At 37.0% G+C, this 24374-nt stretch overlaps 1 protein-coding gene across 22 annotated transcripts in view; it reads right to left on the bottom strand.

The window, feature by feature from the left end:
• Positions 1-24374, bottom strand: part of kiaa1217 (KIAA1217 ortholog) — a 128526-nt gene that overhangs the window by 68935 nt on the left and 35217 nt on the right. The window contains exon 1 of one of the 22 annotated variants that reach the window (XM_008396778.2): positions 5422-5581. The exons of the other annotated variants lie outside the window; for them this stretch is intronic. The gene's annotated coding sequence lies outside the window, so the exon portion shown is untranslated. Of the gene's footprint in view, positions 1-5421; positions 5582-24374 lie in introns of those variants that run through there. 22 annotated transcript variants of the gene reach the window in all.

Raw genomic sequence — 24374 nt, 5'->3', positions numbered from 1 at the left:
ACTACCTCATATTAAAGAAGCTATCAGCAAAATGAAAACCTTGACATAAATAGAAATATACAGGTAGATGAACTGTTAGAGTGGTTAAAGTAGATGGTTCAGGAAATTAGTGTCACAAATAAATGTCTGTGCCAGGTTCATGTTACCCAGAAATTTTATTTAAATCTTCTTGTAAAACATTAATGTCTCCCTAATGGATAAAAATTAGGGAAAACAAATAGACATTTGTTAGGACTGCCAACTTAATTCAGTGCTAAATGCAGATATTTAGCTTCAGAAACACACAAATGTTTTAGCTTAGCTTTAAGAAAACACTAAAAACTAGACGTCTCCATGTCAGACTCTAAACAGGAAGAATCTCTCCACAAAATCTCATTGTGGTTTATTGGAAAATGTACAAGAAATGTCAGTCATAGCTAAACTTTATGAGCTAACCAATTGTCAGACAAGCGAGCAAAAGTTATGCTTGGCTAAACATTCCTAGGAAACATGTTTGTTCACAATGTTCTGCATTCAACATGTTTCACCAAAATTGTCCTCAACTGCAGTTGGACTTAAAGCTGTCACACTTGTATAATCCAATTCAAATAAAGTCCTCAAAGATTATGGAGTCCATTCTGTGCAAAAATAGCAACTCTCTGAATACATACCTGCCATTACATTTAGCATACAACGGTTTTATTAGATACCAAGTATTAAACTGCTCTGCCGGGCGTCCTTCCAGTATTTACATGGTCCTGTCTATTTATCAGTCAAGGCAGGAAGCAGTTTTCCAAACAGACCACGTACAGACAGAGGACAGGTTTCCTCAAAAAGTCCAAACTCCAGAACCCGATTAGCCACCGTTCCTAGAATATCCCGGCTTTAAAAAAAAAAAAAAAGACATCCTGCGTTTGTCACGGACTTACCAGAACTATTTCAGAGATTGGCATTTTGTTATCTCAGTCATGCTTAAATAAGAGTTTAGGAGTCTTGATGAGTAATTATACAATCATGTGTTAATAATGACTTATTAGTGGAAAGTCAATTCAATCCATAGAAAGCATTTTAAAAAAGCACAAATCTGAAGGACAAGGGCAAGCCACTGCAGGTTTTTAACAAGGCTGGAAGTCTCATCCATATTTATTGGGATTAGTTGGCCTTAATTCTCAAATTCAGCCATTTCTTAATTACTGCTTTGTGAGGATAAAAAACCTTCGGTGATGTATACTTTCAAAAAAAACACAAAAAAACTGTGGTATGTGGGCATATTTGTAAGTTGTTGATGGAGGCAAATTCAAATCTTCATCACATTTTAACCCTCTCAAACATGATTGTCATTCATTTCCCTAAGGGTTCACTACAGCACTAGCTCAGTCATATAGCTTTTGTTCATTTGAATACAAAAGTCATCCATCACTGGCACAAGCAGACCCTGGTAGCCTCTGTGTAAAGCAGGAGGCACCATGTCTGGCCAAAAGCCTCAGAGACTTGATAAATGGGAGACACAGGGGTATTTATCTTGAAAGAAAAAAAACAAACACAGCAGGTTAACAGTATCAATGTCTTTTTTCATTTTTTTTTATCATGTTACTTAACCTCATCCATAGTTTGAAACTGTGCCATAAAAAACTTTATTGCCTTTTATTCAGATTTTATGTGGCACAGCAGCACAAAGGACTGCATTATTGTCAAGTGGAAGGAAATTAATACACAGATTTCAATTTCTCTTTGCAAAGAGGTACCAGTAATACAAGATGTGCATTTGCATCCGGACCCTTTTTTATTATGACACACCTAAATTGCATTTAGTGCAACCAACAACCCGTGTATAATTTAATGTAGGTATAAATCTTGCGTCAGAGTTTTGTTTGAGAACACTAATAAACACACAGCATCATGAAGACCAAGGCACACTGTCAACAGGTCAGGGACAAAGTTGTGAAGAAGTTTAAAGTTTAAACATATAACAAATAGTTCAAACTTCGAACATTTCATAAAGCACCGTTAAACCGATCATCGTTACATCAACAAGAACATACCATCCCCATAGTGGGACATGGTGGTGACCTCACCGTGCTGTGGAGCTACTGCTAATCAGTAGATATAGGGAAACTTGTCTGAGCTGATTAAAATGCTCTTCCGACACAAAAATCAAAGGGAAAATGTTCATTTTACCCAGTCAAAGTCTTCATTGGCTATCCTACACTATTTTCATTGTATAATCCTCATTTGAACAAATCCCTGACTCTAACAATGCCCAACAGAAAAGATTATGTTGACTATCTTTTTGTTGAGTATACATCTTATGTATTTATTTATACAAATACATGTTATGTATTTATACAAACTTTTTTCTAGTAACAACTGCCAGCACTCATTTCCCATCTTGTGTGGTTTAATATTGAGTTTATCAGTCAATAGTTTTCTGAATAAGTGCAAATACCAAACACAGTAAACCACTCATTAGCTAAACCGTATTTAGTAAAATATGGGAGCTAACTGCTGGCCAAACATAAAAATATTGGGAAAACTTTAGCATAATATTGACTTAGATTAATAATGTGTTTTTAAAAAAAAAGGGTGTGTCTGCCCTAATATTAGACTCTGCTTATGTGAGCAGAAGCCGACCAAAGCCTTGAGATTTCCATTGTGTGGGCATGTTTAATCCCATCCGTCTCCATCCATGCCTAGGACTGATAATGGATGTTATCTCAGAAGGCTTGATCAAGTTCAAGAACTCAATGTGTCGTCAGCTAACTTGGGCCACACAGAAAGATGATGGTGCAGCCAGCTTAATGGAGAAACTTCTGGTCAGATCTCTCACACAATTCCATAATAAATCCAGACTTGTAACCCAACGACGTCTTCTGCTTCACTCACCACATGCCATTGGTGCAGGTGAGTAATCACAAATCTCTATGTTCAATGACAGCCATCAAACTCTGTTGTAGATCAGCTAAGGTAGCTGGCCCAGGTGCTTGATCTATGTCACAAATGAAAAGTGCTTTGACTGATCCGCCAGTGTTAGTTCAGATTGGTATTGAAGCATTCAAATTCAATACTTGTTAATTGTCTGATAATGTTAGATAACTTGAAGTATATGATCCAAAGCTACAGAGTACCTCTGCTTATAAAAGCACTGCCAAAATCACTGCGCCTCATATGCTAGCACTTAGAAAAACAGCACAGCTATATTACACTGGCAGCCAAAGCTCTGCTTTACACTTAATAACAGTTTCCTGTGGTCTTGTAAAAAAAAAAAAGACAACTTGCTATATCAGCAAGGCACACATAAAATCTGTGAGACAGTTAAGTTAAGCCAAAATGCCAAAACTGGTGATGGATGATGAATTTTGGGGGCTCTCAAATGGGTGTAAGGGTGAAAGCTCGTTTGTCTTTTTGAGAGGAAAACTCATCTTCTGTCTTTTCATCGTGTTTCCCAGCAGGAAGACTGAGGTTGATGTACTCGCAGCTCAAACAGACACAACAAATCACAACGACAACTTGCGATTCAGGAGCTAACAAGTTCATTTAATTCAGCAATTTAGAAAGGGAAGCTCATTTAGCCACAATTCAGTTTCTCAGAAAATCTGAATAATACAGAACGCCAAGAAAAAAAGAATGTTTAATCCAGAAATGTCCATATTGCAAGTTGCTGCTTGGCACAGAGGCATTTAGACAGGTTGCTTTATTCGCTGTCTTTGTTTAGTCTGCATTGGAGTATCTGGTGTCTCTGATTTTTTTCTTAAAAATAAACGATTCTAAATAAATAATGAATAAACGATCAGATCAGTTTTCTGTCCAGAGATATTTTAAGCATGTGTTGATACATGTGGCAGCGTGAGTAGGTGCCAAGTCTTGCAGGAAAATGAAAATCCACATCCTCATTAAGCTTGAAGAAAGAAGCATGGAGAGTTTTAAAAGTTGAATTTTGACTAACCCTGGACTAAATAAAACCAAGACCTGCGATGACATGACTCACTATGGAAACTTCAGAGTACACCTTAGTCAACTTTGACTCTGTGCTTCTCCTTTACACTGGCACCTTGTTTTACAAATGAAATATAAAACATCTAAAAAGGACCATCGAGGTTCACTCAGCATAGGAAAGATCCTTTATTTATCTTGTTGATGTTGCTTGTGCAACTTTTGTGATACATTTTTTTCTTCCACTAAACTTTCAAATGACATGTTTGAATATGGTCCTCTATAATACTTCTACACTTGCAACCTTCTGTAGCTTATACAAACTTGTGCAGGGTGTCCAGAATTGTCTGGTGGGCAATTTTTGTGCCAGCAATCTTAATCTGGCAAAAACAAAACGTCTATTTAAAAAACACGGTTTTTATTGGTCTGATGTAATATATTCTCATTTTCAGTGGAACTGTATCTTGACTTTTCTTTATCTGTAGACCATAATGAAATTCACTTTCTTAAATAAATAACTGAAATAGATTCATTTGTCTGTTATATTCTGACTCTTTGAAATCAACTGTAGTAAAAAATAAATATGTAACATTTTGGTTGTACCTTGATAAATTAAACATATGCTTAAAGTTTCTAGAGGCAAAGAAAAAAGCAAATGGTCTTCAGAGTTACAGAAAAGATCCAGAGGAAATTATGGAGATAAAATAGAGATAGTAACTAATTAGGACTCCCTTACAGATTTTACAGCAGCTAAGTCCAAGATTGCTCTGACACTAATGTTTAATTTGAGTGGAAGAATGCAGAGTCTTCCTAGTAGGAAAATACTGAAATCCATTAGATCCAAAAGAGACCAAATCCACAGTAAATCTGAAGCATAAGTAGCTACTTTGACGCTACAGATATCATCTCTCTGTGATCTGAAAAGACGAAAAAGGCTCAAAGGTTGAGAAAAGTTCAGCTTTACAGATCCCAGACAGTTAAAATGACAGATAGTGTGAGGACTGTGTCTTGTAAAAACATTTTTTTTTTTTTTTTCCCCCAGTTCACCCTCTCATGATATGACCCTCGACACTCTCCTCTCCCCCCATCAGCTTAATTAGACAAAGCCACACACACATTAGTGGCTCCCTTTTTTCTCTCCCTTCTTTCTGTTTTTTTTCTTTCTGCCCTGTACTGAATGGTTGGCTGAATTTCAGGCCTCCTCAACTCCCAAAAAATAAAAACAACCATGCAAAACAAGCAACTTCCAGAGCCAGGGTCAGCATCAGAAAGTAGCAACACTTTAAGAACAGTGAGCTGAATGAAAAACCTCCGAGTCCCGGTATAGACAACATTGTATACTGCAAGTGTGGAGATACTTCTTAAGTAAAACAAGTTTATTTCCGTCTGCATGAATCCACAGCGGGAACAGACAAATAGAAAAAAAGGGGGTTATGTTTGAAGACGAAACATCCGTGCTTCTATCAGCTCTCTGTGAGAGAGTATGTTATTGTATGAGATGCAGCTACTCACCCTGAACTCTTTCTGTAACACAGTATGTCCTGATAAGATTTCTTTTTCTGTTCCCACTGGAAACAACCACAGCGACGCAAACTAACACTCTGCTCCCCGCAGCCCTAAAACTTTTTGCTCTCTGCCGGCAGATCTCCTGATTTCCCCACCCAAACTCTCTCTCGCTCTTACTTCAGCACTTCCTGGGCTGTTGTTTATGCTCCAATCAGGCCATCCAAGAAACTACTGCTAGCCCCTTCCCTTCTCTCTCTCTGTCTCTCTCTCTCTCTCTAAAAAGTTGTTTGTCAGAGGCTTGTCACATGCAGGCGTCCATCCGTTTGTGTGTTCCCTCCGTACTTTAAAAGGTGTTGCCACAATTTGGGAATCTGATTTTCCTCAGTCACAAGACCAAGAGAGAAAGGGTGAAGGTGGAGGAAGGGCTTCCTGCTAAATCGTCTTACTGAGACAGATACATTTTTAAGGCATATGGGAAAAGGAGGTGCAGTGTTCAGTTGGGCTGGGGGTGTGTCTGGAACTTTCTCTCCAAATCCAACAGCTTGTTGTTAAAAACCACAGCCGACTCAACCCTTCATAGCCCCTACAGAGCCTCAATCTCTCCCACAGTCTGCCAAGAATTTTCTCCATACTGCCCAAACCCCTTCTTTAAAAACGCTCAATTATTATTTCCCCAGCAAGCTGGCCAATGTTCATTTTAAACAAAAGAAGTGCTAAGGTGCTACATGCGAGTACAGAGCAGTAAGGGCAGGGGAGTGGACAACACTAACAGTGACCAGGACAAGCTAATGCCAACTCTCCTCAGTGTGGAGGATATTACTGAATGAACAAGGATCAGTGACTTGTTTAAAATTAAGCTGGAGGTTGCAGAAAAATGCAAGAAGCTAACTAGAAAAATTTTTTTAACTATTTTTTAAACTATTTTCTACCACACGCCTTGGATTCTTTCAGGTTCTTTCATTCCTGGAAGAAAATTTACTGTCATGGAGGTTCAACCTGAAGCAGAACAGTGATCTCTATTGTGGCCAAAGCTACAAATAGAGTGCATTAGATCAAAACCAAAATCTAACAGAAAATTATAGGCAAAACTTTTAAATTTCAGTTCACAGAAGCTTGTTTAATCCATTTCAGCTTGATCAACTTTGAATGGGCAATATTCTGGGTCTTCAAAAGTTGGTATCCCAATACACCTGCAGCTGTTTTACAAAGTACTGACTTCAAAGAAGCTGAAAATAAATTCATCCCATTTCAGATTTTTATTTCTATTTGCAATTTTTTATCCACTTCACAATTACGTGCAACTTTGTGTTGGTCTAGCCAATAAAATCCTAATAAATGCATTGAGATTTGCAATTGCGACAAAATGTAAAAAATATTCGAGAGGTCTGAATACTTTTACACGGGACACTGAAATGACCAAACTGAGCCCCTATATCATCTTTCCTTCAATCTGACTGTACTAATTTCACCCCATTCCTCCTCTAACCTCTCCTTTCATCCCATTTTGAATGCAAGTCTTTCAGCCATTCAGTCAAGACACATGGGCAGATTGGGGTGCTTCTGTGCCAAGTTGGATTCAGGAAACGTTCGTCTTGTTGTTTAGTCTGGGCACCATGTGTTGGAGCAGAGGCCTCCCTCCTTCACCAAACCCCTTTTTTTTCCCTTTGGCACAGAATAAAAAAAAACCACACACTGACAGACGTGATCTGGACAGTCACACAAAGCAACAAAAAAAACTTTAAAGTACCGGCTAGTATGGAACGAAAAGCAGAAATGTGCAAAGATGAAATGTGCTGTCACTCTACCTGTGGTTCGGATATGCAGGCATGAAGGCCTTATGCATTAGCATTTATTTAATCATGTAATAATGGGTGAGAAAGACATGTTGACTCAGAGTGAGGGTTATTTATGGAGCAGCAATCTTTGTTTTGCCTGGGTGTGACTTAACTTTGTTCACTTATGTGTTCTCACATTGGTTTTGTGCTGGTGTAACATTGAAGTTCCTTTCCTGATTTTTTTTTTCCCATCAAAACTGCAAATGGGTCTTACTTTGACTAATCCCTGAGCGTTAAATCCTTCCACTGCTGAAAGGAGACCCAAACAAATGCCGAAAGGAGACAAAATAAATCAAAACAGTCAGGGATTGAACAGTTAAAAGAGCAGGTGAGGATTTTACCTCAGGCTTTTCAGCTCAGTGTCTCAGCCTGTGCCAATCTGCCTCTGAGAAGTCAATCCTTCAGTCACCACAGTGAATGAGCCACCTGTGAGTCTTGGAAGAACTAGACGGCACTTGTATTATTGAACTTGAGTAAAGAGGGTAAAATGGCGCGCGGTTTGCCTTCTGTGATACAAACGGGATGCAGAAAACGAGGCTGAAGAGCTTTCTGATCTCTACGGTGAAAAAAAAAGTAAAACTGATCTCAACATTTCAAAGATGGAAGAAAACATGAGCCTAGATGAGGCTGAATGAATTCATTTAAAAGATGTCTTATTTCAAACAAAAATATGACAGAATGTTTTTTTACATTGTCAGCTAAAATGCTATAAAAAGTAACTAACAGGCAACAACTTGTGTTGATGTCTGTGTATAATTCTGAATATTCAAACATTGTCTGTGGCATACAACAGGGGCTTGTGTTAAAGCCAAAATTATTCACCATGCATCAACCTTAAAAACTCTGCCAAGGAGTTGTATCTTCAGAGTGATTCAGTCTCTACTGAGTGAGGAGACGACAGAAATTTCCATCTTAGTGAGGAGGTGAGATTGATCCTGTTGCTCGGTGTGATGCTGTCTGTACTGCAGTTGGTTCTTCTTCTTCTACTTCTGTTTTAATGGCGGTTGGCAAACAACTTAATGGAGCACCACCGCCACCAGCAGGTCAGATGTGTGGACCAAATGTCCTCGATACAAATATACAGGCCCACTGAGCAGTCTTTTTCTAAAATGTCATTAAACACTGAGGTTTTGAGTAAGTGGACATTTGTGTTTTGACTGCAATCCATCCTAGACTGCTGGAAACACGCTTATAAAGCAGACTGTTAAATCTGCTGCCATTTTGAGTTTCTTGGGAGCAGGATCTAAACAGACTTTGATTAAATAAATTAATAACACGTTGAAGTAATGAGAATGTGAAGTGAGAGGTGTGACATCAGAGCCAATCTGCAGAAATGAATGTGGCACTATGAGGCCATCTGACGGTCCTGTAGCCTGCTGCTACAGTGACACAAAAGAACAATGAGACAGAGCTCGGCCGGTAAACACCACACAGGAGGTCAGATGAGCCTTATGACTTTGTTTCCGTCTCCTTTTTTTTTTTTTTTGTCATGTAAACAAGTAAAGGTGAAAAAATTGGCTGAGACTGGGGTCTAAGTTGGGGTGGTCTGAAAATATTGGTGCTTTGAAATCTGATCAAAGGATAAATCAATTCAGTAATCTCAGCTCAGTTATTCTTAGCCATATAGAAGAACAAGAAATTACAAAAATTGCAATAAAATGTAAAAATAAAACATCAACTGATTGGAATGGCATTGATATGATTTTTTTATTTACAAAAAAAGTAAAAAAAAAAATCATCCAAAGCAATTGGAGAAATAAAAAAAACAATTGCACACAATTATAACTTGTGTTTTCACACCTGTTTATTTCCAAGTAACATGATACCCTTTTATAAAGCAGGCGATAGAAATCATTTTGCAAACTACAGACATGTTTCTTTATTATTTCAGTTCTCCAAGATTCCAAGATGAAAAAAGGAAGAAAGTTGATAACACTTCAATCAAATCCAAATGTCACCTCTCCAAATTTTTGTGACTGAACCCTTCTGTTAGTTCCACAGTCCACATGCATGACGAAACAGGCATAAAAATGATGCACAACGCTACCTCTCCAGTCAAAATTTCATGCATAAATAAATGTATGTGCCTGCTTTATTTAAGTTAATACACTGGCTAAAATTGAATTCATCAATAGAAAAAACTCTCATTTCAGATATCTACATGTGAAATGGGAAGAAGACAAATGTGTTTTAAATTAAATGTTAAAATTTCTTGTCATATTTAAATGGTGATCACACTGGGCAAGTTCTCATAGGGGAGAACTCAACAAGGATGTTGTCCAAGCTGTAAGGTCCAAAGAGCAGGGCATTTTCTGCTCAATCAAACTAGGCACTGGCAAAAATGGAATGGTTCACATGAATGGTTCACCAGTTATGAGCCTATTTTGTGTTGCATATCGCCCCAAAAATACAAAATACATTAAAATTGCATAGCTGCTGCTACATAAAAAAATGTAGAAAGATTCTACAGGTGTGAATATTTGTGCAAGGCACTACAAATCTAAAGTAATAATGGGTGGGAGAAAGCAGTAAAAATGCTTAAACGAACAAGGAAAGTAAAATTCAAGGCACACATGTAAATCATTGCAAGTGCAGCAAACCACAGTTGTAAATATGTGTTTTGTTGTCATAGAAATCTAGATCTAATAATGTTTATGGAGTAATAAAAGGCATTTAGCCTAATTGTGTTTGGCCCATGAGTGCACTTTTGTACCTTCTGGTGCAAGACAAGAATGATTGGGCTTAATAAAATCCATTTAGCATTGCAAACAGTAACAAGTATGAAATATTTATCAGTTGTGCCCTACGATGTCAACAGAAACATTGCTTTCACAATGAGCATGGGATTTACAGCAGGCTGAAGAACTTGATCCATCTAAAAAATATTCATTATGTAGAGCATGTCTACAAGGACTTTGGATATAAAATCATTTGCTTATCTATAAATGCTCACTTTATTGGTACTTTTAAAAGTGTTTTAGCTGTGAATAATTGATGATTTTGAGCTTCACATTAAGTGACAGATGTCGCCTTGTGAGCTGTTGGCCTCAATCAGCAACTTAGCATACTTCTGTCTACGTCTCATTAGTGCGAGAACTCGCACAGTATGCCTGTCAAAACCTAATTTCAGGGGATCATGCAACAAACAAATGCATTATGATATTTGCAGCACAGAGAAGCATTTGGTCCCAAACACAATTAACATTCAATCTGCTAAAGAAGAGAGAGTAAAAGAGAACATCGCTTTGACTGCTGTCTGGGTGCATTTGTGGCATTTTTCAGGCTGATCTTTGTGGTGGATGAAGGGGTCAGAAAGAGTACTTTGAGGAAACTCTACAGAGGTTCGTGTCCAGCTGAAAGAACAGCAAAATGTCAGAACAATGTCGTAACATTGATCTATAGCAAACACTTAAAGGTCTCCACATATTTCTCAGTGTTCAGGAATGCATGCAGCTTGGATCGCACTGAGGGGAGTTGAAGCTTAGACTTTGATCCAAGTATTTATTTATTTTTTTACTAAAGCGTCACATAGGGGGCGACAATGGGCTTGTTTGGTAACTTTTTAGAAAACTGAAAAGACAGGATTATGCAATTTTTTTGTTAGCATGTTTGTGTCCTTAATTTCTTGAGAAATAGATTTACCAAATGTTGGAAACACCAAATCTCCTCTGAGGATTTTTTTGCTGTTGTTAATTTGGGTGATTTTTGAGTGAGGTTCACATTCTGCAGGAAGCTTTGCAGGTCAGGGCTGCCACCAGAGTGTCAAAACTCAGCATCTGTTCTGTGAAAACAACAAGCCTCCAGGGACAGACCACATGTGGAACCATCCACAGTGTTACTACCATCACCCGATGAACTTCACATGCAACGGCACCTCAAAACAGCTGCATTATTACCTTCTTCCTCTTTTTATAGACTTGTGATAGCAAAGTGGGGAATCTACAACATTCAGCACTCAAAGAGAAAAAGAAAGTTTTATTTTTTTTTTTTTATTAAATCACAAAGTTAATTCTCAAGTTCTCTGTTGTTTTTTTTTATTCTAAAATATGTACTCTTTGTGTAGCCTTGTTTTTCCCCCTCCACTGTTGTCATTCAAATAACTTACTATATAACAAGAGATGTAATGCCACGTTCACACAGTAGAAACAATTTAATACGTATTCGATTTAGTACCACATGTGAAAGTGACGCAAATCGGATTTTGCTTTTGGGTGCGGAGATCGGAATTGGGATGCCGCGAAAAAGTCAGATATGGGTTGCATATTAATCAAAGAATTAAATTATAATAATAAACATTAATTTCTTGCAGAACAGCTGCCAAAGTATAATTATTTGAATTATTGTTTTGCTGCTGCTTTGTCTGTTAAGTACTCACCAAAGCCACAAAATCCGATTACATATTCAAGTTTTTTGTTCTTAGATGATTTCGACTGATTTAAAGTGAGGTGAGGTGGGGAAAAAGAAATGAAGCAAAGAAAAAAAAAAGATGGAAACTTTTCTTCTGCGTCACAGTTTCCTGAAAAATAATCAAAACCTCCAGCTGGTGATTACAGTTAAGCAAAAATCCCCTTCTTCAGTCTTCATAATCTTGCACAAAAGTGCTGCGTCAGTCTCATCACAAGCTTTCGCCGAGGAGCTGAAAAGCATGCGAGTCTCACCAGTGACGTCATCTCACAGCCAAACCCTTTCATGCCCCCTTTTGAGAGAAGAAAAATCCCCAGATTTCAGAGTGTGGGGACAGAATATGTTTGATCCCTGCTTCAATTTTTCTTAGTGTTTGATACTGTAAGAATGTATCGGAGACGCTCAGAGGCACAGGGCAGCTGTCGGCTCAGCTTCTCTGTTAACGGGGTGTAATAGAGAGAGAGAGAGAAACTTGGCAAAAGTGAAGTTTTAGTCACATCCTAACTGAACGAGCTGTGCTAGCAGGGATAAAGTGAATAGGGTCACATTAAACTCTATCAAAATGAGAGCAAGGGGGAAACTGCAGGCTAAACTTGAAATCCAAGAAGCCGTACACCTGGGGGCGCTACTGTACACGCCAGGAGATTTTGTACTCAACGACCTGTTGTGGAGGGAATTTTTTTTTTTGTAAAATATTTTACTACTGTTTGTTGTAATTTATTGAAGTTGTAGAAAGAATGCAAGCTACTGAAATGTCTCAATATGGGCCAAACAAGCTTGTCTGAAACAGATAGACTGAAAATATACACTGCTCAAAAAAATAAAGGGAACACTTTAACATTTAAGTGAACACTGAAGTGTTCCCTTTATTTTTTTGAGCAGTATATTTTAAACATCCATTCCCAGATAGTTATGCAGTTAAAAACATGACTTTAGTTTTTTTCTGTATTAAACCAATTTTTTTTTAAATCTAATTGCTTTTATTACTAAACATAAATTCAGTGACTAAAAATGTACACAAAAATGTAAAATTAACACTAGCTGAAAGTAAAAAGTAAGCATGTTCAATATATTAAGCATTATGCTGAAGATTATTGTGAGTTTACTGTTGGGACCCCCATAAGGTTGAATGTAACGTTAGAAGTCTGGTACATTGGTGTTAGCTTGCTAGTTAGCCATCTTTTCTGCTCCGGTAAGTAGCCTGGACTGCACTGTTTATTTTACCAGCAGACCAGATGACATCCAACAAACACAAAATTGTCTGAAAAGAGTGATGGATGGCATTACTCTTGTATCCAGACAATGATTTATGTTTTTGGTGTTATTTGCTACTGCAAATGTTTTGTAGTTTGAAGGAGAAATTTCAGAGAGTTTTTCTTCAAAAGGCTACCATCCACAGCTGACTGACAGATTGAAGTAACAACAGGGAGAAAGGGAGGCACTACCCTACACTACATACAATGTGATGAAAAAACCCATACTGCTATGGGTATGTCATAAAAAAAGTACTTAAATCACAGAAATAATGTTTGAAGGAATTCACTTTTAAATCAAAAACCAACTAATGGCTCTTGTCAAAGGCATCAGGGAAATATAATTCTGATTTAGGGGGAAAAAAATCAAAGATAAATAAGACACATGTGAGAACAACTAAGAGCCATGTGAATTAGTTTGATAGTTTTCCTCTAAATGGCAACCCAACAAAGGGTGAATAACTTAGGAATCTTGGCATAGCAATTCTTATGGTTTAAAAGCAAGGCAGGAAGTTAAAACTTTAGATAGGACATAATTATGTTTGTGTTGAATTAAAAAATAATGAGTCAGTTATCTCTGGTAAACCCAAGGTCAGGCTCTGAACTTAGAACCAAATGCTTGCCTCTGAAATTATTTGTGTCTTATTAGTACTACAGCGCAGATGGGAAACAACCTTGTATACTCTGTGACTGAAGTGAAGCTCTGTGAAAAGCAGGACGACTCTTTATCTTTCTAATTAATATATGATCAATGTTATTTTCTGTGGAAACTTTAAGTTCTAGCGATTCAAACATTGCATTACATATTTTTGACTCATAATATTTGAATAAAGTCTTAATTAGGAATATGATCAAAGCCCAAAAGCAGCACAGCTGATAAACATTTAAACTGAGATGCTAGACTCCCCCTCTAAAAGTAAATAGAAAACTGGTACTTTCAGAAAAAAAAAAAAAAACATTAGTAAAAAATAAATTGTTGAAATGCACTAAGGAATATCTGAATTAAATCAATTTATATTGAGACAGAAACTGGAGAAGAATTATAGCTTTACTTTATAGCAACAGGAATTTCGAGGGAATCCAATTTATGTCTCATCTTGCAAACTTAAAGCAGACATTTGCCAAAACAGCCCGTAGATCATTAGTTATTATTTATTATCCACATACTGCAGACTCTGGCAGTCATAAAATGGGGCACATTCCAGTAAAAATCTACCAACCAGATACTTCAGGGGTAAATAAAAACCCTGAAGTAGCAACTCCACTGATAACTGAAGTCTGCAGGTAAACATATCCTGCATTCAGCCTCCGAATGAAAAGACTGCAATGCAATTCCAAGCAAATTCAGCAAGAAGAATTGTGATTAGTGACTGCTACAGAGCCCAGATAAAGATCAGAAAAATGATCTTATTCTGCTGGTTAATATATTAATTTGTTTTTAAGGTCCGTTTTGTTCTGAAAGGATGAAGTGAGGGCGATACAGGGTAATAGAGAGGCCTTTTAGATGATTTAACATTGTCTTATCCTGCCCAGCTCACCAGGCCCAAGTCATCAATCTTAAACTAAAGCCTTGATGTAAAAACAAGGGCCACATGTTTATCCTTGTCCTAAAAATGCTTTAATTCTGTATAATATTGAAAATGTATGTTTTATTTTTTTAGAATGCTTAAAATACATATTTTTTCTCATTTACTTCCCATACCTACATTAGCTCCATCTAGAGTAAAGATGCACCAAGATGTGTCCTAGTGACTGGAAACGGACTGTACACTTAATCAATGAATAGACTTTTCAAAGTGCAACCTTGGTAGCAGTGACAACAACACTCTTCAGTTAGTGCTGTTACTGAGTGAAGTACACACAAAAATGACAGTTTTCTTGGCCTAGACATTTTGAGTAAAGTTAGGTTAGAGAAAACACAGAAATACAAAAAACGGTTTCAAAGAAAGATCTAGTTTCTACAATGTGTCTACAGTGCGAGACTTTCAGCGGATAACAGAAGTGTTAAGTGAAAAGAAGCTGTGGTTTGTCATGAACTTTTACCTGGCGATTGGGTTTTACAGACTGTGGAAGAGGATTGAAGGGAGCCCTTTCAAACAGCCATTTAAAACACTGTCCCATTAATGTATTTATTCTCGTAAATCCAGTCTGACCTCAGATTTTGAATTCATCTGAAATAGTGAAAGTGGAGTGCACAATTTAGGTGACGTCATGTGGTATTTGCACATCAAATAAGCTACATGTGTGTTCTGCACTACTCTTCCTAAAGGTATCTATATAACCCAGAATGAAACTGGTGCATGGGCAATTTTTTCAGTAATGGGCAGACTTGATTTGTTGGGTATTCCTTACATATTCTGCTAATAACAAAAAAAGTTGGTAGAATACAGTGACATCTAAAGTCAATCAAAAATAGCTACATGCAGAACATAACAGAAGTTCAAAGAGCCATCATTCACTGTGCTTTGACATAGTGATGCTTCAGTCAACAGTACTTTAGTGAACGAGTTTCGACCAGCAGAAGCTTAAAAGGTCAGTTGTTCCAATGTTACAGTCTACTGAATAATCTCTTTCCTTCAGATGGTGTGTGTGAAGTGGAACAGACCTATAAACATAATTCATGTGAAGACCATGTCACAAAACACTTAAAGCTGGAGCTTAGCTGCCTTCAAGCCATCTCTGTGTTTGAAGTTTACCCCTCCTCTGAGCTGCCAAACAAGGTAGGGAAGGAATTGGAAAAGAAAACTAATGAAAGGGTTAGCCAGTTTTTGCAGTTTAAATGTGGTATATGGAAATGAGAGATTTCTGGGTGACCTTAAATGTAAAAAACAAATGCCATGGGGTGGTCTCCTGCTGCAAAACTGTTATTCTTCAGATCAATGGGGTTTTACTTATTGGTCGGTGATGCTTTACAACTAAACAAAACTAACAAATAAACAGATATACAGAGAAACAATTTGGATCAAGATTGCTTGTGCCAGAGATGCATCTAAAAATTGTAGAATATTGGTGCTCAAGGACTAATACTAGGAACAGCAACAAATGTTCTACGTTATATCTTCTCTGGCTTCTCTGTACAAACATCGTTCTATTAAAATTATAAGAATACAGGAGAGGAAACATTTAAAATAAGGCTGAACAGCAACAAATGTTCCACTGCATAAAATTACTTATCAAGTCTTGGTGTATTATGATGTTTCCTTCTTTTATAAAAAGTGCTTAAATATCCTCACTAGATAACAGATCAAGGTGTATCATCAAATAGTATTTTAGGAACCCTGTTTCTTTTCATCTCAGTTGTTTGCTGATCTAGGTTGCTGTCAGATGTGGTTTGTTCACAGTTTGCTGTCATTTTCAGTGCTAGAAACTGGGGCAGACAAGGGCACATCTGAGGCACTAAAAGCTGCTGCCGCAGTAAAGTGGCAGAGAAGACAAGAAACTAAAGTTGAAAGGAAAATACAGAGTGACTGTGGTGATTCAGACACCCATAATGCTTCTGTTGGAGCAACCAATTACAGAGAAAGAAGTGTTTCGTTGTTTCATTGTGGGCATGACATAACACAACTTCAGGGACACATTTTTGCCCGCCCAAAGGCATCAACAAAAAGTAAGCAAGAACTGCCTTTTCTGTACTAACCTTATGTGCTAGTCTTATTTTCAATCCAGAAAATTCACCTACATATACTAACCTTATGTGCTAGTCTTATTTTCAATCCAGAAAATTCACCTACAGATACATACACACACCCACACATACACACAAAGATACGATAGGTAATATATTGGAGACGTAATAAACTGTCACCCAATAGAGGAATCTAAAAACTTTTTGGCAAACCTAGTCAGCATTTAATTGCTTTGGGAAGTTTTTTTATTTGAAACTAATAAATAACTTGCAGTTTTCAAACCGATATAATTTCTGCGATAATTCCAAATAATGTTTCTCTGATGTCAACAGAAAACCATAAGCACATGCCTTCCAACTGTCATGAAAATACCATATGTTAGCATGGGATGCAGTTTTTGTGCAAATTGCAATTATAATCAGTGTGATTTACTGAAGAAGGTTCAACTGCACTACACCAATGTAGTGCATAGGCACTTGGACATGGAGAAAAACACGAGCAGCTCCAAAGCCAACTGACGTGGCTAAATGTGATGGTAGAGGGCTTATTGATTCGCGAAGCTGCTAAAAAGTAAAAACCGCTGAAGATAAAAGGACCACTTTATGCTCACAAACAACAGCAGTGATCACCTCAGTGCTGCAGCTGTTGACTCCATTAGCGATTTCTGATCTAGTCATAGAATTAACTGATATATCCTCTTTCAAAATTTGGGTTGTTTCTTTTGTTATGTCCAAGAATAATAGTTTATCATAGCCCTATGGCAAAAAAAAATGTCTAATGAGGAAGATATGACTCAAAACACTTTTTTCCTTGAGATAGGCGTATTACAAAAATCCCCTCTGTGCTTTGAAACACATCAAGACTATTAAGTTTCCTGGCTCTACAGTAGGATTAGCTTTCATTTCAACAAAAAAAACCTTGATTTTTAGCTCATCAAAGCTAATTAGGTAGCTTTACTTGTGTCATTTATATTGTTGTTTAAGACTGTGTTGCATGGCCTTAATCCATACCTTAAATTTATAATGTAACAATACTCAACATAACATTTCACATGCTATGTACAAGGTAGATTATATAGGACTTCATATCTTATATAAGATATGAAGTCTTATCATGGTCAAGAAATGACCATGATTTACGGTCATTCCTTGACCATAAATCATGGTCAAGGAATGAAGAACTCAAAGGCAGGACTACGAGGCTACAAGCAAGAAGGTAAACAATCCAGGAGTTCTATAACAGGAAAAACAACTAAACAGAAACAGACAGAGCTGTGAAATGTGACTCTAGATCAAACAAGTTGGGGAAAAACAAGCACAAAATGGCAAAGAGCAATCCAGGAGAAAATATGGACTGAAGGGAGTAATTACAAGGAGCATCATGTAACTTCACAACAAACAGAAACCTTGTTTCTTAATGAAACAGGAAGCAAATACATCTGTGAACACAAAACCTTGTCTTTATGGGAGATTTATTTTATTTTTTTGTTTTTAAGTAAGGTTGTAAGCATGTGCTCTCCTGTGCCTAGTTCAATGCGTGAACTAGGCACAGGTTTTATGTTTGTGTTTTATCCTTTGGACTAAAACACAAACATAAAAAAAGATCTATCTCGCAGACATATGTCTAGATGGAAAGAATTTCACGCTGCATTTGGAATTTTTTGCTTTGATCATTTTATCCCTTCTTTCAACTTAAAACAACTTCTGTCACAAAAAAATCATTATTTCTTTTCTCAAAATAAAATGATTAAACATTTAGGCTAATGTCACTGCTACACTACATATAACCATGATTATTTGCAGAGAAGACGATGAACAAGCACATTTTACAAGGGTACAAATATAAATTAATGGAAACAAAGTAATTGACTTCTATGTGAATAAGATTGAAAGCAAAAACAGAGTTGCGATAGATCCAGACCATCAAAGAGCAATCATTTACACAAACCGAAGACCAATTCAGTGTGGCAGACCAAAGACGCGTATTTTCTGAACTGTGGGAAGAAGCTGACATACAGGCCCCAGCTGGAATTTGAACCCATAATCTGAACCATGCCACACTGCCCTCCCGGACATAAATACCACTTTAACAAATATTGAATGGATAAATATTTGCAATTTCAAAAGGTAGAACCACATTCTGAGACATGACAGCAGGAATACAGTGGGGATTATGTGAAGCTAAAAAGGCATCTAAAAAGAATGTCTTTTTACCTAGATGCCTTTTAGGTGAAAAGGCATCTAAAAATGTCCGTCTGGACGGACAAAAAAAAAAAAGAGTCAAGCATCACAACTACATTATCTAAAGAAGATGTCATCCTCAGCCCCAATAATACAACACAAGTGAATGAATAATTCAAGCCAACTATCTTTGAAAGGCGGGCCAAACCCCAGTATTACCTAGAGAGCGACATATTTTGAACGATTATTGTTTATTAGTAAATATAGCATACAATATTTATATTGATTGATAGTGTTGTATTTTTTTCCTGCATCAAAGCAAGATATTTCTGATCATTTGTGGATCAAATGTCTAATTAAAAATCTTAACTTGATCTTATCTTTATTCAAAAGCCCATCCTTTCTATTAACTACATGGTTAAATATGTGCTTTGCAGAATTGAAACAATATTCACATTTCAATCAAAGAAGCACAAAAATCCACTACTTTAAGAGGTTTAAATTTAAAACATACTACATAGATGTCTGCTTTAAAAAGATCTGACGTCGAACAAATATGTCTGCATGCTCTTGCTTACAGTCAAAGGAACAGACAGACATGGATGAATACATATGTGTAAGCATCACATTTGCCTGAGAGGGAAAAAGAGCGAAAGAAGGGAAGTGGAAAGATATCGATTTCTCTGTCGACTCTTTTGAGAGGAAACCCTGAGGGAGCCTTTAAATTCACTTCCACCCTTCAGTTGGCTGAATTAACTTCATTTATCCTTTGGACTAAAACACAAACATAAAAAAAGATCTATCTCACAGACATATGTCTAAATGGAAAGAATTTCACGCTGCATTTGGAATTTTTTGCTTTGATCATTTTATCCCTTAATCAAGCCAATGAATGGAAACTGTGGAACAGAAAAACATGCAAGATGTTTATAAATAAGTAAAGACCTTGCACGTGCAAATCAGAGAAACTGTGACTGAAAAAAATTCCTTTGTTTCATCTTGAATCAAACACACAGAGAAACCAAATCCCCTCTGCTGTTTTTCATTGAGAACCGGACAGACCAAGGATCAAGAGAAAAGCCTTGCGTCCCTGAACTACACTTTAGAATCAAAACATACACACACCAGTCCCAAAAAGAAGGATTTACAGTAGACACTCATGAGTGGCCACATAACTTTAGCTCTTTCTTCCTGCTCAGCGAACCAGTTATTGTCCGTTTGTGTTTGGCAGATGAGTCACATCCAATCATCGTCTGAGCACAAGCCCCGGGTCAATGAACACACCATTAACTCACCTATAGTCCATTGCTTCTAATGACTCATTGGACATCTCTTCAGTCCCTGGGTACTTATTGACAAACCAAGGACAAAGGTAAGTTGTCCCCTACAGCTGTGAAAACATCCTGGCATTGTGGCTGCCTCCTTTGAGGCATTTAGATGGAAAGCCCTGTCCAAACTCTCTTAATTGACTTTTTTCTCCTGTAGAAGGAAAAAAATCTTTAACTTTAACAAAAGCAACAAACTTAGAGGGTTAGAGGTTCAAAAATTGATTTGAGATATACTGTCTCCACTGCATTGTATGTCACTTGTTTTACTTTTCTTATTGCAGTGATCTTTTTTTTTAAATTTATTTCTCTCAAGTTCTTTAAGCACAGAAATCAGATAATCAGATAAGCAGAGAAGTGTTTCTGCTTTGGATACATACAATAGCGAGTGATATGGGTTACAAAGACAGAGCTCTGTTTCAATATGATTCAGTTTTTCTTTTGGTTCTCTTTTTAGAAATCTTTGCAGCTTAATATTGACCCTTCTTTTAGCTTTTTTGTGCTTTATAAAAAACTGACAAAATTGATAAAGAGAACTGAGACAACTTTGGTCAAATAGAATTATGCTGTTACAATGTCTCTATTCTTGCCATGTATGCTGATTTATTGAAAACTGCATGTTTCACATGTCTAAACGTGAGACAATAACAGGGATATGGATGAATAGCAATTGCACCTTTGAAGCATGTTTGTTGCTCTTATTGAAGTCATGTTCCGAATAGTGCATGACTGTTGGGATCGAAACTGTGAAATTCAGTATTCTGCAACACCATGTTTAACTTTTTATGTTAATTTCACAACGGCAACACCATCTTGTTTAAATATTTCTCACTACCACGGAACCTCTTATAAAGTAGGCTATTAACATTGTCAAAACATCCACAGCAACAACAAAGAATGAATCCAACAATTAAACCTCAAACAGTCGCCATGGTGTAAAACAATTACATCGACTGTTCATTAGTCTTTTTGAACTGTTTCTTTTCTAACCTGTTCTATCAGTTGGCTGTGCTACAGTGCTGTAAATTAGATTTTACATGAAAAGAAAAATAAATTGATGTACACAACTGTTACATTGCAGTGTTCAAAACCCGAGAAAAAGGTTGCGGCTTATAGTCTGTAAATTACAGTAATTTACTCTGTCAGATTACTGAGCTGTTTTTTAAGCTGAGCCATCGCCAGTGTGTTTGTATAGCGAGATTAGTTATACTAGCATGCAGTGCTAAACCAGTGCATAAACTGATGCTTTTTTTTTTACTTCTTACTTCTAGTGGAGATACAATATGTGTCAGCATTGCATATCCAAAAAGGGCTAAATATGATGAGCATTCTGATCGATGACTCTTGAGGTTCTAGCTAGCCTGAGTTATGTAAATTGAGGAACCACAGATATGGTTTATTTTCAGCACCCATTCTCAAACGTGTGCAATACAAATGACTAAAACTACCTTAATTATTTCCTCAAGTGTGTTAAATTTGCAGCTTTATGTTGTCAACATTTGCTTGCTCAGACCCATTAAAATACCTCCTGAAATTTTCTCAGTTATGTGCAAATGAATGTTAACATGTAGGAATAACAGAGCATAATTCACATAAACCCATAAAATGAGTTTCTGATTGCTTGATTCAGAGTAAAAGCAGGGGTTTTAGCTTGCAATCAACCTCCTACTTACTGACAATCTATCAAGCCATTCAATTCAAATGTAAAGACGGGAAAGATCCTTTAAAATCACAGAAAATCATTCCTTTCTGCCTAGTAAAGAATGCAAGCTTAAGTCTACATGGCCTCTCAGATAGAAGTGGTTTTAAAATGGATTTGTCAAAATGTTTAAAGGGTTTTCATTAAATTTGACATGCTATGTCAGCTATATGTGTAAGCTGCTGTTCTGGTCTAATTTGGTATTTATTTTTGCCATTTTATAGTTGTCAAAGATGAAAATATCAGGAAATTATGCTTTTTTTTATTTGTTGTTTTTAGAAATTGATTTTATCTCCAATCAAAGATTCAGTGTCAAATAAATAGATGAACATATTCCAATTTGAAAACTCATTTATATCATACTAAGCTGCTTTTCAGCTTTTTTTTTCAAGAAACAAACATAGCCACCAAAATGTCAGTTACATATCAACGCAACTTTAACAGTAAGTGAGCAAAACTGACAAGACAATCTCAGCAGTGAATATGTCAAACTAAATCTCTCACCAGTGAATCAAACTGTTACAGACACGCAGGCAAGTACAACAAAATATCAAATGCCTCACTAACCTTTGACACTTGAAGGCAAGCTGAAGCAACCCTGCACATATTGATGTGGTTACACAGTTAAAAGCCAGACACAGCAAAAACCCAAGTGTGGGTGTTCTAAGTCCCTTCCCAGTCATCCAGAGTTGAGATCATCCAGAATCAGAGATTCCCAGGGACAAATTGCTACCTGGTGGGTCATAAAGTCTAAAGACTTAAAATGATCATACACATGATAAAAACGTTAAGTTTGTCTAGACCGAACAGAGCCCTGGAGCTTTGATGATAACAAAGACTGATAAGGGAGCTAAAGACAGGATGAGTCATTATCAACAAGAGACTGTCCAAATGTTAACCTTTCCAAAAACCTGTAAAAACTGATTTGATTTTCCAGGTTAAGATGCTCTCATAAATACACTACAGCCTTGAAGTTTTTGTTCAAAATAACCTGAGGAAGTTCATGTTGAATTTTCAATAGTCTATCAGAGTCACGCTGAAACAGAAGAAAACTGGGTTTCATCTCTTGCTTCTTGAAGATGTTTTACAAGATTTTGGTAGGGGTAAGATGTTGTGGGGTTTTATTTTCTTGCAATACTTCAATTTAAATTAAGCATAATTTAAATGCCACAGTCTCCCTTAGTACTGTTGCTGGCCATGTCCATCTTATATGAGCTCAAATCATCTCAAACTAGTTTCTAGAAATTTACTATTAGTTAGTTCAGTGTGTTCCAGTGGCCCCCAGAATTGTCAACAGAGCACCTTTGGGATGTGTTAGAACAAGAGATATGCATCACATATGTGTAATTGACACATCAGCAACAACTGGGTGTTGCAGCAACTGTGTGATGCTTCAACCTGTGTGCATGATGCTCCAACTTGTTGCAAACGAGGTGCACTTAAAACAAAATTGGTCAGTGCATTCCTATGCGCTTAGCATATCCTCAGAATATTGCTTCCTTTGTCAAACCTCAAATGAAATGATTGTGTTTCTTTGCCACACTGTCTCACTGCTTTCACCCCTACAAAGTTTTTAGTACGGGTGACTAAAAAGTTTTTAAAATGTTTGACATGATTAATAGATTGGATTTTGCAACTTTTATTTTTTATATTTTTATGTGGTACAAAACATTCATGACAAAAGTGCAACAGTCAATTCACCTTTCTCGTGTCTGGTGCTCACTGCATATCATAGACACTTTGTGTCTGTCGATGTGAAGACAGACTTTTAATGTCAGCCCATGTGTCCTGATGGGCTGACACATTTCACTTATGTCAATCACAACATTTGACAACTCACATGATGACAGTGTCTAATATTTATTTGGCTGCAGAAGATTATACAGAGGGGGAGAAATGGGAGAGGTGACAGACTCCCACAATGGAGAGCTAAATTTAACTACAACCTCTTTTACCAAAAGCACTTCTTTACTTTTGTCACAAATCAATTCTAAACAAATGCTTAAAATTTTAGTCAAAAGAAAGTTTTTTAGATTGGAATCATCCATGCGTTAGTTCATCTGTTAAAACACATAGTCAGTCCAACAGAAGAAATTGATTTGGGAGCTCACTTGCAAATAAGATTGTCAGCCACCGCTGCACTAATGTTTTTGTTTGTTTGCCTATTACAGACATATTGGTGAGGCCACAAATTTAACCTCATCCCAATATAGAAACGGCAGTGAACAACACAACAAGCACATAAGATTTGTAAGGATGTTTTCATAAGTGTGTGGGAACAAATTTAGCTATGCTTACTTCAAAAACACTGCTCCCTACACATGACTGGCCATTGAAACAAACTGCTTTCCTATAACTTCTGCTTTCATGCCAACTGCATACTGGCATTACACCAGTTGGAAGTACAAGGCAACAAAATGCAGATTGCATCTAAGCAAAACTGCATAAGCAATGAGATCAAATAACCAAGTTGTGCCCAAAAACAAGCCAGCATTGTCATGTTGGCTTTAAGGTTGCGAACCCACATGCAAGAACACAATCAGACAGAGCGAGTCAGAAACAATGATGTTTATTGAAGAGTCAGGGAGCTGGTGGCGAAGCCGAATCGGCGGACCGGTTCTTCTACTGCCAACGGGA

The sequence above is a fragment of the Poecilia reticulata genome, linkage group LG20 (genome assembly GCF_000633615.1).
Source record: "Poecilia reticulata strain Guanapo linkage group LG20, Guppy_female_1.0+MT, whole genome shotgun sequence".
NCBI classification, from domain to species: domain Eukaryota; kingdom Metazoa; phylum Chordata; class Actinopteri; order Cyprinodontiformes; family Poeciliidae; genus Poecilia; species Poecilia reticulata.
Note: the sequence above shows the minus strand (reverse complement) of the source record. Positions and strands in the feature narration are given on the sequence as shown.